The 15,701-nt window shown below is 43.3% G+C and overlaps 1 long non-coding RNA gene across 2 annotated transcripts in view; it reads left to right on the plus strand.

The window, feature by feature from the left end:
* LOC103347819 (uncharacterized) overlaps nucleotides 1–15,701 on the plus strand; it is a 65,933-nt gene that overhangs the window by 6,515 nt on the left and 43,717 nt on the right. Inside the window, exons 2-3 of one of the 2 annotated variants that reach the window (XR_007917170.2) lie at nucleotides 1,372–1,633; nucleotides 2,001–2,109. This is a non-coding gene — a long non-coding RNA (uncharacterized lncRNA). The remainder of the gene's footprint in view (nucleotides 1–1,371; nucleotides 1,634–2,000; nucleotides 2,110–15,701) is intronic. The other variant, XR_007917169.2, reaches the window with a different exon arrangement.

Here is a 15,701-nt window from a genome sequence, read left to right on the forward strand (position 1 = left end):
TTGCTCTCAAATGTTAGTATTTAGGGTCCCTTTGGATAAAGAAGAACAATTTTTATTTTTAGATTGGCTGCAACTTTTTTATTTTGACTCAGTAAAATTGAGTCTTTATTATTTTGTTTATGAAAGAAAAAATATAATGGAACTATTGGCTGGGAACATGGTTTTCTTTTATACCTTATTCCCTTGCCTGGTTTTCAGATCATAATTTTTTAAAATATAAGTTTGTCCATAGAATTTTAAGCCTCATTAAATTTTTGGCAATGGAGCTTCAGGGATCTGTTTAAATTTTTCTAAAATACCAAGTTGGTTTCCTTCAGTGTCAAAATGTTTCCTAAATGGATAGAATTTTTTTCTGTTCTAAACTCATTCCTCATGGAATTCTTGGTGTTGCCTTGGTCAGGAAGTGAAATAATTATTTATGCAAATGCTTCTTTTGGTTGATATTATTTATTGGTTAAGATATTTATCTTTGGTAGAATGCAGTGTGAATGTAGATACTCTGGTTTAAATGGTTTGCTTCCTCTGAAACTGATGCCGGAGTTTAATACCCATTGTGAGATATGCAGAGGGTGGACACTGAATCTGATGCTGCTAATTTAGAGGTGGAGCCTTGGGAAGGTAATTAGGATTAGATAAGATCCCAAGTGCAGGCCCCAGGATTGAACACTGTGGGTTTTTTATTTTAGTTTTTAAAAGATTTATTATAATCCACAGATCCAGTTCTAGGATTATGATGATATTCCCTTCCTCCTCCCTCCCCGTCTCTCTCTTATCCTCTCTCCCTCCCTGTCTCTCTCTCTCTCTCTCCTTCCTTCCTTCCTTCCTTCCACATTTTAATTTGCATTATAATTTCCTCTTAAATTAAAAAAGAAAATTAAAGGGGCCGGCACTGTGGCGCAGCCGGTTAACACCCTGGTCTAAAGCGCCAGAATGCCATATGGGTGCTAGTTCAAGTCCTGGCTGCTCCACTTCCCATCCAGCTCTCTGCTATGGCCTGGGAAAGCAGTAGAAGATGGCCCAAGTCCTTGGACCCTGCACCCGCATGGGAGACCTGGAAGAAGCTCCTGGCTCCTGGCTTTGGATTGGCGCAGCTCCGGCCGTTGCGGCCATCTGGGGAGTGAACCAACGGACGGAAGACCTCTCTCTCTCTCTCTCTCTGCGCCTCTCCTCTCTCTGTGTAATTCTTTCAAGTAAATGAATCTTAAAAAAAAAAAGAAAATTAAAAATGAAAATATTTAAAGGAATGAAAAAAGGAAGAAATGCCTATGTATATTAGTACTGATGCAAATATAGTTTTGTCAATCTTTGTTTTATACCTTTGTCAAACCGATGGTTAACAACACTTTTTTTTTTTTTTTTTTTTTTTGCCAGGCAGAGTGGACAGTGTGAGAGAGAGTGACAGAGAAGAAGGTCTTCCTTTTCCATTGGTTCACCCCGCAATAGCTGCTGCTGTGGCCAGTGCACTGCGCTGCTCTGAAGCCAGGAGCCGTGTACTTCTCCCGGTCTCCCATGCGGGTGCAGGGCCCAAGCACTTGGGCCATCCTCCACTGCACTCCTGGGCCACAGCAGAGAGCTGGACAGGAAGAGGAGCAACCGGGACAGAATCCGGCACCCCGACCGGGACTAGAACCCGGTATGCCGGTGCCGCAGGCGGAGGATTAGCCTATTGAGCCGCGGCGCCGGCCAACAGTGTGGTTTTTTAAGAGATAATGAGAAACCAGAATTTACACATGTGTGTGCTCCCTGTCTCTCCTCATAAGATGCCCTGCACCACCTAGGAACTCTGACAGCAAGAAGGCCATCACCAGGGGAGGCCCCTCAACCTTGAACTAGAACTGTGAGCCAACCAAAAAAGCTTATTTTCTCTACCACTTACTGGTCCGTGGTACTGTGTTATTAGCAACAGAAAACAGACTAAGACCTTAGGTATCATATAAATTGAGAGAAGCAATTCCTGCCTTTTCCAGATGCTTATTACAGCATGATGTTTATTTCTGCAGGTCTGAGTGGACTTCAGTTGATCACCTGGGTAAAAGGAATTTGGAAGCAGTAAGCCTCTGTCTCCAAACAAATTTTATTACTGAACATCACTGGGTCACTTCCAGCTGGGTGAGTGTAATCCCTTAGTATCTCAGGACCTCAATTCTTACCTATCAATTACAATAAAAATGCCTGTCGTTTCTAACTTCAACAGTTTCTGCTGGAGAAAGTTTAAATGAGTGCCACAAGTGTGGCTAATACTACTATAGACTGTCTACCTCTTTTTATTTGGTCTTAAATACTATTTGGGAATGTTACCAGTATTTTGGCTACTTTGATCTCAAAAAGTCTTAGACAAACAATTAAAAAAAAAACTGGAGTAGGTATAATTTTTGATTTCAGTTTCGTTTCCAGGATTGACTATATCCATTTTTGTAATTAGTGAGAACCAAAATTATTTTTCCTTCCTGAATACTTGATTCTGTAGTTGTCCTGGAAATAGTTACGTCACTTGTGCAGATTCAGACGAAGAAAGTCTTGCACATGGCTTAGAATACTGTGTGGCAGACATACATGGATTAAAATTAAAATGAGTCTCATGTTTAGGAAATATGCAGAAGCATGTGGCTATTCTGACATGTCCCAAAAGCACAATAAAACAAACCAATTGCTTTCAAAGTAAGAGCTATTACAAAAGCAAAAAACAAAAAAAAACAAAAAAAAAAACCAAAAAAAACAAAAAAAAACCAAAAAAAAACATTTTGAAATAATGAACATAAAGGTTTGAACTCTAAATATTTATTTCTAGAGAAACAAATGAAATCAGACACATTTCAGATTTCTGAGGAAGTGGGCTCCATGGCAGTAAGGCCATACCAACCGTATTGTTATGTTAAAATGAGCATTTTTCCTTAAGACCATCTGTAAGAGACAGGGAGCCCAACACCAACTCCATGATGAGTAGGAACTCTCTCCATCTCTAGATGGACTCTTGGACATGACAGGCAACTGTCAAAGAATTCCCACCAATTTTATCTTCTATTTATAATATTGAGGTTTGAAATTAGTGCACCAGAACAAGGTATGACCTAGACTTTAGTTGTGGGTATTAAAATCAGCTCACAGGGGCCAGTGCTGTGGCGTAGCCAGTAAAGCCGCTGCCTGCGGTGTTGGCATCCCATATGGGCACCAGTTTAGGTCCCGGATGCTCCACTGCTGAGCCGGCTCTCTGCTATGGCTTGGGAAAACAGTAGAGGACAGCGCAAGTCCTCGGGCCCCTGCACCTTCGTGAGGAACCCAGAAGAAGATCCTGGCTCCTGGCTTCAGGTCAGCTCAGCTCCTGCTATTGGAGCCATCTGGGGAGTGAACCAGCAGATGGAAGATTCTCTCTCTCTCTCTCTCTCTCTGGCTCTGCCTTTCAAACAAATAAATAAATCTTTTTTAAAAAATGATCAGCTCACAATTGGATGTTAAACATAACTTTGAACTGACAGAGAACACATGTAAAACTGTCGCTCCCCGTCTTCGTGGAGGAACGACACAGGACCCTGCGTTGTTCTTTCGTCTGCTCGGCCCTCCCTGGGTTTGCTGCTGGTTCTTCCCGGGTTGGTACCGTCCCTTCCACCTCTGTGGAAGGGCAGTTCCCCCTAGCCACTTTCCCCACTTCCGCGGGGGAGCGGCACACCGCCGGCCGGCTCTCTCGGGGGCTGCAAAGGTGTTCCCTCAGATGTTCCCTGAGATGTTCCCCGTGCATGTTGTCCCTCTCCTCCTTTATAGTCCTCTTCCACCAATCCCAACTCTGCTACCCACACGCTGAGTACGCTGCTCTCCTCCAATCAGGAGCAAGTCCTACAGTTTATTGGTTGAACTGGAGGCAGCTGTGTAGAAGCTGTTTCTCCCTTCTCAGCGCCATATTGTGGGAAAGCAGATGCATAGAATAAGTCTTAATTCCAGTAACTTAGTCTAGTTCGAGTTGCTCCCCACAAAAACAATGTCTAGAGCTGTGTTTATGTGGCTAAGATAAATTTCCATACAGGTATGGGCCAGGAAAGCATGGAATGTGAATATCAGTCACAATCTGTTGGCTACAAAGAGGGCATCTCCAGAGCTGTTAGCGTAACTGTTGGGAAGCTGGTGAAAACCACTCTGTCCTTTCCAGCTTGTTGGTTTCATTGTTTCCCACAATAGGTGGATAATCCTTGACTGGCCTAGCTGATACCAGGTCCTCTAAGATGCTTAGAGCTCCCTTCCGTCCTGCACCCCAACATACAGCGAGAGAAATGGGTGCACAGCCAGCTTTGTGCAGCACTGGGCTCTGGACTAGGAAGCATGCCCTGGCCCTGGCTCATGAATAGACACTGTCTTGCTGAACGTATTTCTTGTGGCATGGGGATTTCAGAGACACATTTGGAAGTTTCTCTCCTCTTCCTCCTCCTCCTCCTTTTTTTTTTTTTAATATTTACTTATTTATTTGAAAGACAGAGTGAGAGAGAGAGAGAGAGAGAGAGATCTTCTATCTCCTGTTTTACTACTCAAATAGCCGCAATAGCAGGGGCTGAGCTTGGCCAAAGCCAGAATCCAGGAACTTCAACCTGGTCTGCCACATGCAGAGGCCCAAGCACTTGGGCCATCTTCTGCTGCTTTCCTAAGCACATCAGTAGAGTGCCGACTCAGAAGTGGAGTAGCCAGGACTTGAACTAGTGCCCATATGGGATGCAGGTGTTGCAAGTAGCTGTTTGACCAGCCACACCACAATGCTGGCCTCATCTCTCTCATTTTTTTTTAAAGATTTATTTATTTATACTTTGTAAGGCAGAGCTACAGAGAGGTAGAGACAGAGAGAGAGAGCGAGAGGTCTTCTATCTGCTGGTCCACTCCCCAGTTGGCTTCAAAGGCTGGAGCTGCGCCGACCCAAAGCCAGGAACCAGGAGCTTCCTCTGGATCTCCCACACAGTGTAGGGGCCCAAGGAATTGGGCCATCTTCTGCTGCTCTCCTAAACCATAACAGGGACCTGTATGGGAAGTAGAGCAGCTGGGGCTCGAACTGTCACCAATATGGGATGCTGGCACTGCAGGTGGTAGCTTTACCCTCTATGCCACAGCGCTGGCCCCCTTTCTCCTTCTAAAACCATCAAACCAACCAATAAACCAACCCACCAACCCTCATCTGCTTCCCTTCCCTCTCCCCTGGAGCCTAGAGTCCATCACTTTCTCATGAAAACCCATTCTTCCTTCGTGAGATATGATGTTCAGGATGCAGACATATGAGGAGAGCGTAGTCTGTGTAGCTATCATTTATCGAGTCCTTGTCATATTTAAGATGTGCTGAGAGATTTACAACTATGAGTATTATTATTCCTAGTTTTTAGATGAGGAAACTGAGCCTCAGAGGTGTACATTTGCACGGATGACAAAGTAAATCATAGAGGCATCCTTTAGATTCTTTAGAGTCCTCAACCCATGCACTCACAGGACCCTAGACTTCCTCTGTGTCACTGAGATTCACGGAAGGGTGGGCCTGTCTGAACTTCAGCCCCCTGCTGTGAGGGAAGCGAGCAGCTAAGAGAGAATGGGCAAGAGAAAGCCTTAGGCATCACCAGGTGTATGGAGTGCTGGCCCAGGAAGGATGATGGCTCAGGTCCCAGACTTGCCTTCAAGCACCAACTGGAGCCCGTTCTCCTGTCCCTGGGGTGCCCTGCCAGGGTGTCTTGTGCAGGACAGAGCCTGTTCTGAGAGCAGGAGTGGGAATGTGTGTGTGGAGACTTGGGGGACCCCTGTCTGCCCAGGGCTCTTACATTTCCATCAGAAGGGGGTGAGGTTCGTCTTACAGGGCAGGGTAATTTGCAGGATTTTCGCTGTCTCTGTCACTTCACTAGCTGCGACCTGAGCTTGTGAGCAGGAGAGTGTTGGAAAATCAAGGGCTGATAATGGAATGTGGAGCAAAGCCTCAGGGGTCTCTGGTTGCTGTCCTGTTAGTACCTGGCTGAGACTTGTCACTGCCTTGCAGAGTTTCACCTTTCAGTTAAGTCCTCTGTGCCAATGATTGTTGCTAAAACACTCAATGAGTGTTGCTAAAATATGATTGGAAAAGGGAGAAAAGTAAATTCGGCCACCTACAGTAGAATCTCCCAAGATACAGCCTCAAGCTCCTTTACCTTCAGTCTGGTCCAGGATCCCTTCCCTGGCATTCACTCTTCACGCTCCTCACTCTGCACTGCTTGTAGACCACAGGTTCCTTTAGGCCTTGAGATGATTCTGCTTTTCTCAGCAATCTCAGCGTCCTTGGTGGCACCTGAGCCGGGGTGGGGGGGGTGTTCTGAGCTAATTTGGGATGTGGAGAAGGAACCTCTTGCTCGAGTTATGGAAATGTGAAAACTTCCTGGGAAATGGGGAATGTCTGGTTAATTGTGTTCTTGGAGGAAGTCTACTTCTGCGCATTTGAACTGAGGATATGTTTGTTAACCTGGAGCAGAAGGATCTGTCTGCTGCTCTGGCCAGGGTGATCAGGGTTACCTAGAAGATACAAGAGCTGTGCTTTGGGACAAAGCATGTATTGCTTTTTTTATGATTTATTTATTTTTTTGAAAGTCAGAGTTACACAAAGAGAGGACAGGCAGAGAGAGAGAGAGAGAGAAAGTTTTCCATCCAATGGTTTACTACCCAATTGGCTGCAATGGCTGGAGCTGCGCCAATCCAAAGCCAGGAGTCAGCGTGCAGGGGCCCAAGCACTTGGGTCATCCTCTACTGCTTTCCCAGGCCACAGCAGAGAGCTGGATCGGAAGTGCAGCAGCTGGGATGCAAACCGGCACCCATATGGGATGCCAGCACTTCAGGCCAGGGTATTAACCTACTGTGCCACAGCACCAGCCCCATGTATTGCTTTTTAAAAATAATTATATCTGCCAGCATAAAACCTGTCCCTTTTATTTCCATTTTACATTGTATTTAAAATAGAACATTTAATTTTAGATCCCACATGTAAAGGAGAACATGAATCAAAAATAAAATCAGGGACCAGTGTTGTGGCATAGTGGGTAAAGCTGCTGCCCATGATGCAAGCATCCCACATGGGGACTGTTTCGAGTCCCTGCCACTCCTCTTCCGATCCAGCTTCTAGCTAAGGTGCCTGGGAAAAGCAGAGAAGATGACTCAGATGTTCGGGGCCCTACACCTATGTGAGAGACCGAAATTGAGCTCCTGGCTCCTGGCTTCAGCCTGGCCCAGTACTGGCTCCATTGTGGCCATTTAGGGAGTGAACTGGTGGATGGAAGATCTGTCTTTCTTTGTCCCTCTCCTTATAGTTCTGACTTTCCAATAAACAAATCTTTAAACCAAAGCAAAAACAGAAAAGAAATGCTTGTATATGTCAGTATTGCTACAAACATAGTTTTGTCAAACTAATGGTTAAGAATGATTTACTAGTATAGTTTTAATGACCTATGATTACTTGAAAATTTACTGTGTATGAGTGAAGTGGACATCTTCTCATTTGATTATTATCACTGGACTATGGTGTTTTTACTTTTTACTTGTCAAGCGCTTTATTTAGTAGAGCATTAAACCTTTGGCTATAATTAAAATTAAAAATATGCCATCTTGGCCGGCGCTGTGGCTCAATAGGCTAATCTTCCGCCTGTGGCGCCGGCACACCGGGTTCTAGTCCCGGTCAGGGCACCAGATTCTGTCCTGGTTGCTCCTCTTCCATTCCAGTTCTCTGCTGTGGCCCAGGAGTGCAGTGGAGAATGGCCCAAGTGCTTGGGCCCTGCACCCACATGGGAGACCAGGAGAAGTACCTGGCTCCTGACTTTGGATCAGTGCAGTGCACCAGCCGCAGCGAGCCAGTTGCAGAGGCCATTGAGGGGGTGAACCAACAGAAAAGGAAGACCTTTCTCTCTGTATCTCTCACTGTCCACTCTGCCTATCAAAAAAAAAAAAAGAAAGAAAAAGAAAAAGAAAAAAATATGCCATCTTAAACATGAAGGAAGGAAGAAAGAAAAAGAAAATAAAAAGAAAGCAGGCAGAGGGAGGGAGAGAGGGTGGGAATGAAGGGGAGGAAGAAGGGAATATCATTATATTCTTAGAATTGTATCTATGAACTACATTCAGTCTGTTCTATTTGTGTTAATATCACATTAACATGAAAAAATAAAATCTTAAAAATATTTAAAAGGAAACTCCTGACAGTTTAGGAGGCAGATAAAGCCATGTTGCCCACTTCATGAGCGTGAAGCTGTGAATGGGATTTTCCTTGAGGACCTGGTAGCCAGGGGGAAAGGCGAGGGAAGGACGTCCTGTGACTCATCCCAGTGGGCTAGGGTCTTTTTCTTGTTTCCTGTAGCAAGTAGCACCTTCAGGTCTTCGGGCTTCACCCCTGCGGACTTCCCCTTCAAGTTGCCTTGCTTTCTGTCTTCATTGTGGGGCTGCAGAAATGGGGTCACCATCACAAAACCCAATTCCTTGGGACCCGTGTGCCGAGGGCTGGGCGTTGGAAGACAAGCTTTTGTCTGAGACCCTCGGTGGGATTCAGCCTCTCTGAAAGACTGGTCAGAGTGCCCCGGAGGGAGCGCCACTCTGTCCTCATGGGCGTCCTCTCAGTAATCCTCCTGTCACAGCCACCTCCAGCGGCTGCTCACCCTGTCAGAGGGGATGTGATGGGCAGCCTGTCCAACAGATTGTGAGTGCATTAGCAGGATTAGCAGCGAGGCTAATGTTGTAGCGGATCCAAAACTTGTTCACAGCAGCTGAGACTGGGCTGCCTGGCTGCCACACTGGGCGGGCAACAGGCTGCAGAATTCACATCACATCTGGATGGGCCCTGGAGTGGCCAGAGGCACAACCATCCCATTGTGTTTGACTTATTTTTGTTTTGTAACAGAGTTTAATGTTTAAATAATATTAGTAAAAAGATGCCATCTAAGCGTTCTTTTCCATCTTGCTGATAAACTAGCTGAAATAGTTTAGCAGCCCTTCAAAACCAGAGGCTTTGTTCCTGGCACTTGTTTAAGTATTGCTGATTTTATTTCTACTTGTTTAAGTAACATGCCCGCATTTTGGAAAAACTGAATCAGAAAAGTATAAGGAAAAAATTTAGAATGGTCAATCCTTTCACCAATTATTACTGCTGATGCTATTTGGATGTATTGCCATACAGTCTTTCTTCTATGCATATATATTAAACAAAATGGTGATCATACAATATATTTGTTTTTTTTTTCCTTTTTTTGAAAGAGTTATTTATTCAAAAGGGTTACAGAGAAGGAGAGGCAGAGGCAGAGAAAGAAAGAGAGAGAGAGAGAGAGATCCACTGGTTTATTCCCGAAAGGGCTGCAATGGTCAGGGCTGGGCCAGGCTGAAGCAGGAGCCAGAAGCTTCATCCGAGTCTCCTACATAGGAGCAGGGGTGCAAGGACTTGGGCTGTCTTCTGCTGCTTTCCTAGGCACATTAGCAGGGATCTAAATCAGAAGCGGAGCAGCAGGACTCAAACTGATGCCCATATGGGATGCCAGAGCTGCAGGTGGTGGCTTTACATGCCACACCACAGTACCAGCCCCTGGATTTGTTTCCTTTTAGAAAAACTTTTAAAAATTTTTATTTAAGGTATGTAAGTTTCATGTATTTCATATAGACATACAGATTTAGGAACATAGTGATACTTTCCACTTTACCCTCCCACATGCCCATGCTCCAACCCTTCTTCCTCCTCCCTTTCCTATTCTCACTCTTAATTTTTACAATGATCTACTTTCAGTTTACTTTTATACTCATAAGGTTCATGCTACACTAAGTAAAGAGTTCAACAAATAGTATGAAGAAAAACACACTATTCCTCAACAGTAGAGACAAGGGCTGTAAACGATCATTGAATATCAGAGTGTCAATTTCTCTCTAATGTATAATGTTTTAGGTACTCTATTAGTTACTGCAGATCAGGGAAAACATATGATACCTGCCTTTTTGGGACTGGCTTATTTTACTAAGTGCAATGGTTTCCAGTTGCATCCATTTTGTTGCAAAAGAAAGCATTTCATTTTTTTTATAGCTGAGTAGTATTCTATAGTGTATATATACCATAATTTCTTTATCCTGTCATCAGTTGATAGACATCTGGGTTGATTCCATATCTTAGCTATTGTGAATCAAGCTTCAGTGATCATGGGGGTACAGATAACTCTTTCATATGCTGATTTTTTTTAGTTTGGGTAAATTCCCAGGAGTGGGATGACTGGGTCATATGGTAGATCTATATTCAGATTTCTGTGATATCTCCATACTGTGTTCCATAGTGGCTGTACCTGTTTACATTCCCAGCAACAGTGGACTAGGGTGCTTTCTTCCCCACATCCTTGCCAGAATTTGTTGTTGATTTCTGTATGAGCCAGTTCTAACTGGGGTGAGTTGAAACCTCATTGTGATTTTGATTTGCATTTCCCTGACGGATAGTGATCCTGAGCATTTTTTCCTGTGTCTGTTAGCCATTTGAATTTCCTCTCTTGAAAAATGTCTGTTCAAATATTTTGCCCATTTCTTAACTTCGTTGTTTGTTTTGTTGTTATTGAATTGAGCTTTTTATAGATTCTGGATGTTAACCCTTTATCAGTTGCATAGTTTGCAAATATTTTCTTCCATTCTGTCTGTTGCCTCTTGTTGGCTTTTATCTTTGAATTATGCCTCTGGGCTTAGTGGAATATCTGTTCTTTCAGTGAATAACCAGAGGTGTGTTCTGCATATGACCAGAGAGTTCTGGTCAGTGCTGCAGAGTTGGGTGAGAAGATCTGTGCAGTACTCAGATCCGTTGCATGGATCCCATTGCAGTGACATACCCCAGGAAATCAGGGAGCTCTGAGCATGTGGAGCCACACATAGTGATTGCCCAGAGAACCAACTCACCCCACACCCTCTCCTGCAGTCACGGGTCTTCCACAGATGGCATACTCAGGGCTTACGTAGTCACTTGGTGCTGAGAATCCACTCTGTCTCCATAGCCTGTCCTGCCTGCAGAGAAGCTGAGGTGTTCCCAGAGCTAGCTGCCTGTAGATGCTCTGCCTAGGTGGTTTGAGCCCCGAAGCCCTGGAGCCTGTGATATGTTGAGAGGTTATGGGTACCTCACAGTCATATGTAGGTGACCAGCCCCCTGTCAGTCCTCCCAGCCAGACTCAAAGTCAGTGGGTAGTGTGGATTTTTCCCGCTGGTGAAATCCCTGGATCCCATGCATGCACACTACCCACTGGGTACAGCCCTACTTCTTTCTTTTTTTTTTTAACTTTTATTTAATGAATATAAATTTCCAAAGTACGACTCATGGATCACAATGGCTTTCCCCCCACACCGTCCCTCCCACCAACAACCCTCCCCTCTCCCACTCCCTCTCCCCTTCCATTCACATCAAGATTCATTTTCAATTATCTTAATATACAGAAGATCAGCTTAGTATACATTAAGTAAGGATTTCAACAGTTCGCTCCCACACAGAAACATAAAGTGAAAAATAATAGATGATTTTTTTTAAATGATGATGAAATCAGATCAGACCTATTGTCATGTTTAATCCCAGTGAGAGTCAAGTTGGGAATTAATAATTTCTTTTTTTTTTTTTTTTTTTTTTTTACAGAAGATCAGTTTAGTATGCATTAAGTAAAGATTTCTTTTTTTTTTTCTTTTATTTAATGAATATAAATTTCCAAAGTACGTCTCATGGGTTACAATGGCTTTCCCCCCCATACCGTCCCTCCCACCCACCACCCTCCCCTTTCCCACTCCCTCTCCCCTTCCATTCACATCAAGATTCATTTTCGATTATCTTAGTATACAGAAGATCAGCTTAGTATACCTTAAGTAAGGATTTCAACAGTTTGTTCCCACACAGAAACATAAAGTGAAAAATAATAGATGATTTTTTTTAAATGATGATGAAATCAGATCAGACCTATTGTCATGTTTAATCCCAGTGAGAGTCAAGTTGGGAATTGATAGTTTCTTTTTTTTTTTTTTTTTTAACAGAAGATCAGTTTAGTGTACATTAAGTAAAGATTTCAACAGTTTGCACCCCCATAGAAACACAAAGTGAAATATATTGTTTGAGTACTCGTTATAGCATTAAATCTCAATGTACAGCACATTAAGGACAGAGATCCTACATGAGGAGTAAGTGCACAGTGACTCCTGTTGTTGACTTTACCAATTGACACTCCTGTCTATGGCATCAGTAATCTCCCTATGCACCAGTCATGAGTTTCCAAGGCTATGGAAGCCCTCTGAGTTCTCCGATTCTTATCTTGTTTAGACAAGGTCATAGTCAAAGTGGAGGTTCTCTCCTCCCTTCAGAGAAAGGTACCTCCTTCTTTGAAGACCTGTTCTTTCCACTGGGATCTCACTCACAGAGATCTTTTTGCCAGAGTGTCTTGGCCTTCCTGCCTGAAATACTCTCATGGGCTTTTCAGCCAGATCCGAATGCCTTTAGGGCTGATTCTGAGGCCAGAGTGCTATTTAGGACATCTGCCATTCTATGAGTCTGCTGAGTATCTCACTTCCCATGTTGGATCACTCTCCCCTTTATTTATTCTATCGGTTAGTGTTAGCAGGTACTAGACTTGTTTATGTGCTCCCTTTGACTCTTAGTCCTTTCATTATGATCAATTGTGAACTGAAATTGATCACTTGGACTAGTGAGATGGCATTGGTACATGCCACCTTGATGGGATTGAATTGGAATCCCCTGGTATGTTTCTAACTCTACCATTTGGGGCAAGTCAGCTTGAGCATGTCCCAAATTATACATCTCTTCCCTCTCTTATTCCCACTCTTATGTTTAACAGGGATCACATTTCAGTTAATTTTCAACACTTAAGAATAACTGTGTGATAATTACAGAATTACACCAGTCATATTAAGTAGAACAGACAAAGAAACTACTAAGAGGGATAATGTAGTAAGTTGTTCATTAGCAGTCAGGGCTATGCTGATCAAGTCACCGTTTCCCATAGTGTCCATTTCACTTCAGGAGGTTTCCTTTTTGGTGTTCAGTCAGTTGTCACCGATCAGGGAGAACATATGGTATTTGTCCCTTTGGGACTGGCTTATTTCACTCAGCATGATGTGTTCCAGATTCCTCCATTTTGTTGCAAATGACTGGATTTCGTTGTTTCTTACTGTGGTATAGTATTCTAAAGAGTACATATCCCATAATTTCTTTATCCAGTCTACCGTTGATGGGCATTTAGGTCTGTTCCAGGTCTTAGCTATTGTGAATTGAGCTGCAATAAACATTAGGGTGCAGACCGCTTTTTTGTTTGCCAATTTAAATTCCTTTGGGTAAATTCCAAGGAGTGGGATGGCTGGGTCGAACGGTAGGGTTATCTTCAGGTTTCTGAGGAATCTCCAGACTGACTTCCATAGTGGCTTGACCAGTTTGCATTCCCACCAACAGTGGGTTAGTGTCCCTTTTTCCCCACATCCTCGCCAGCATCTGTTGTTGGTAGATTTCTGAATGTGAGCCATTCTAACCGGGGTGAGGTGGAACCTCATTGTGGTTTTGATTTGCATTTCCCTGATTGCTAATAACCTTGAACATTTTTTCATGTGCCTGTTGGCCATTTGGATGTCCTCTTTTGAAAAATGTCTATTGAGGTCCTTGGCCCATCTCTTAAGTGGGTTGTTGGTTTTGTTTTTGTGGAGTTTCTTGATCTCTTTGTAGATGCTGGTTATTAACCCTTTATCTGTTGCATAGTTTGCAAATACTTTCTCCCATTCTGTCGGTTGTCTCTTCACTCTCCTGACTGTTTCTTTGCAGTACAGAAACTTCTCAATTTGATGCAATCCCAATAGTTGATTTTGGCTTTGACTGCCTGTGCCTCCCGGGTCTTTTCCAGAAATTCTTTGCCTGTGCCAATATCTTGAAGGGTTTCTCCAATGTTCTCTAGTAACTTGATGGTGTCAGGTCGTAGATTTAGGTCTTTAATCCACGTTGAGTGGATTTTTGTGTAAGGCGTAAGTTAGGGGTCTTGCTTCATGATTCTGCACGTGGAAATCCAATTTTCCCAGCACCATTTATTGAATAGACTGTCCTTGCTCCAGGAATTGGTTTTATATCCTTGGTCAAATATAAGTTGGCTGTAGATGTTTGGGTTGATTTCTGGTGTTTCAATTCTGTTCCATTGGTCTATCCATCTGTTTCTGTACCAGTACCATGCTGTTTTGATTACAACTGCCCTGTAGTATGTCCTGAAATCTGGTATTGTGATGCCTCCGGCTTTGTTTTTGTTGTACAAGATTGCTTTAGCTATTCGAGGTCTCTTGTGCCTCCATATAAATTTCAGCACCAATTTTTTCCAGATCTGAGAAGAAGGTCTTCGGTATCTTGATTGGTATTGCATTGAATTTATAAATAGCTTTTGGGAGGATGGACATTTTGATGATATTGATTCTTCCAATCCATGAGCATGGAAGATTTTTCCATTTCTTGGTATCCTCTTCTATTTCTTTCTTTAAGGTTTTGTAATTTTCATCGTAGAGATCTTTAATGTCCTTGGTTAAGTTTATTCCAAGGTATTTGATTGTTTTTGTAGCTATTGTGAATGGGATTGATCTTAGAAGTTCTTCCTCAGCCATGGCATTGTCTGTGTATACAAAGGCTGTTGATTTTTGTGCATTGATTTTATACCCTGCTACTTTGCCAAAATCTTCTATGAGTTCCAATAGTCTCTTAGTAGAGTTCTTTGGATCCTCTAAGTAAAGAATCATATCGTCTGCAAAGAGGGATAGTTTGACTTCTTCCTTCTCAATTTGTATTCTTTTGATTTCTTTTTCTTGTCTGATGGCTCTGGCTAAAACTTCCAGAACTATGTTAAATAGCAGTGGTGAGAGTGGGCATCCCTGCCTGGTGCCAGATTTCAGTGGAAATGCTTCCAACTTTTCCCCATTCAATCAGCCCTACTTATTTCACAACCATTCTGGGCACATACAAGAGTTTCTGCAGCTATTATTAATGACAGAATGGCTCCTTCCCCCTGCCCATTTTCAGGTTGTTGCATTTGCCTCTGCTGACAAAATGGTGACAGTCCCTACCGGTTGCTAGGTGTGTGCACAAGACCTGCAGCAGCTGCTACCTGCTTATATCCAAAATGGCGCCCGTCCTCTCTCAGCTGGTTTCCAGGCACTGTTGTAGTGCGGAAGGGGAGAAAAGAACGTACCCTTTTCTTTTTTCTGGATGAGCAGGCACACAGTTCCCCTCAGGGCTCTGGGCCAGACTCAAGAAACAGTTGTCTACTAGGCTCTCCCTCTGGCTGTATTACCAGTGGCATGGGCTGTTGCAGTTTGATCTCACCTTGCTCTCAGAAGCCAGCACTTTCTCCAGCTTAGGGCTGATGGGGTCATTTATTGTGTCTGTTCGTTGCTGCACCCCTTCCACACAGATCCATGGCATCTCCCTTCCTTCTGCAGAATCTCCACTGAAGTTTTCCCTACAGCTCTCTGCTGAGAATGCACTTTCCCCACTTTATTATTTTCTCTTAGCCTAGAACAGACTGCCCTGTTGCTATTCTGCCATCTTGGAATCTCCTTGAAAAACTGTTATAGCATAAACATTTGCCAATTTTCTTTCACTTTTAGTGAAGCTAGAGTATTCAATCACTATAAAATATTTTATGTGAATATATTGGCACTAGTTTTTTTGATACATAACAAGTTCCCACAAACCTATCAACTTAAAATCACACCCACTTATTAGT

Source organism: Oryctolagus cuniculus, chromosome 2 (genome assembly GCF_964237555.1).
Source record: "Oryctolagus cuniculus chromosome 2, mOryCun1.1, whole genome shotgun sequence".
Classification (NCBI taxonomy): Eukaryota; Metazoa; Chordata; class Mammalia; order Lagomorpha; family Leporidae; genus Oryctolagus; species Oryctolagus cuniculus.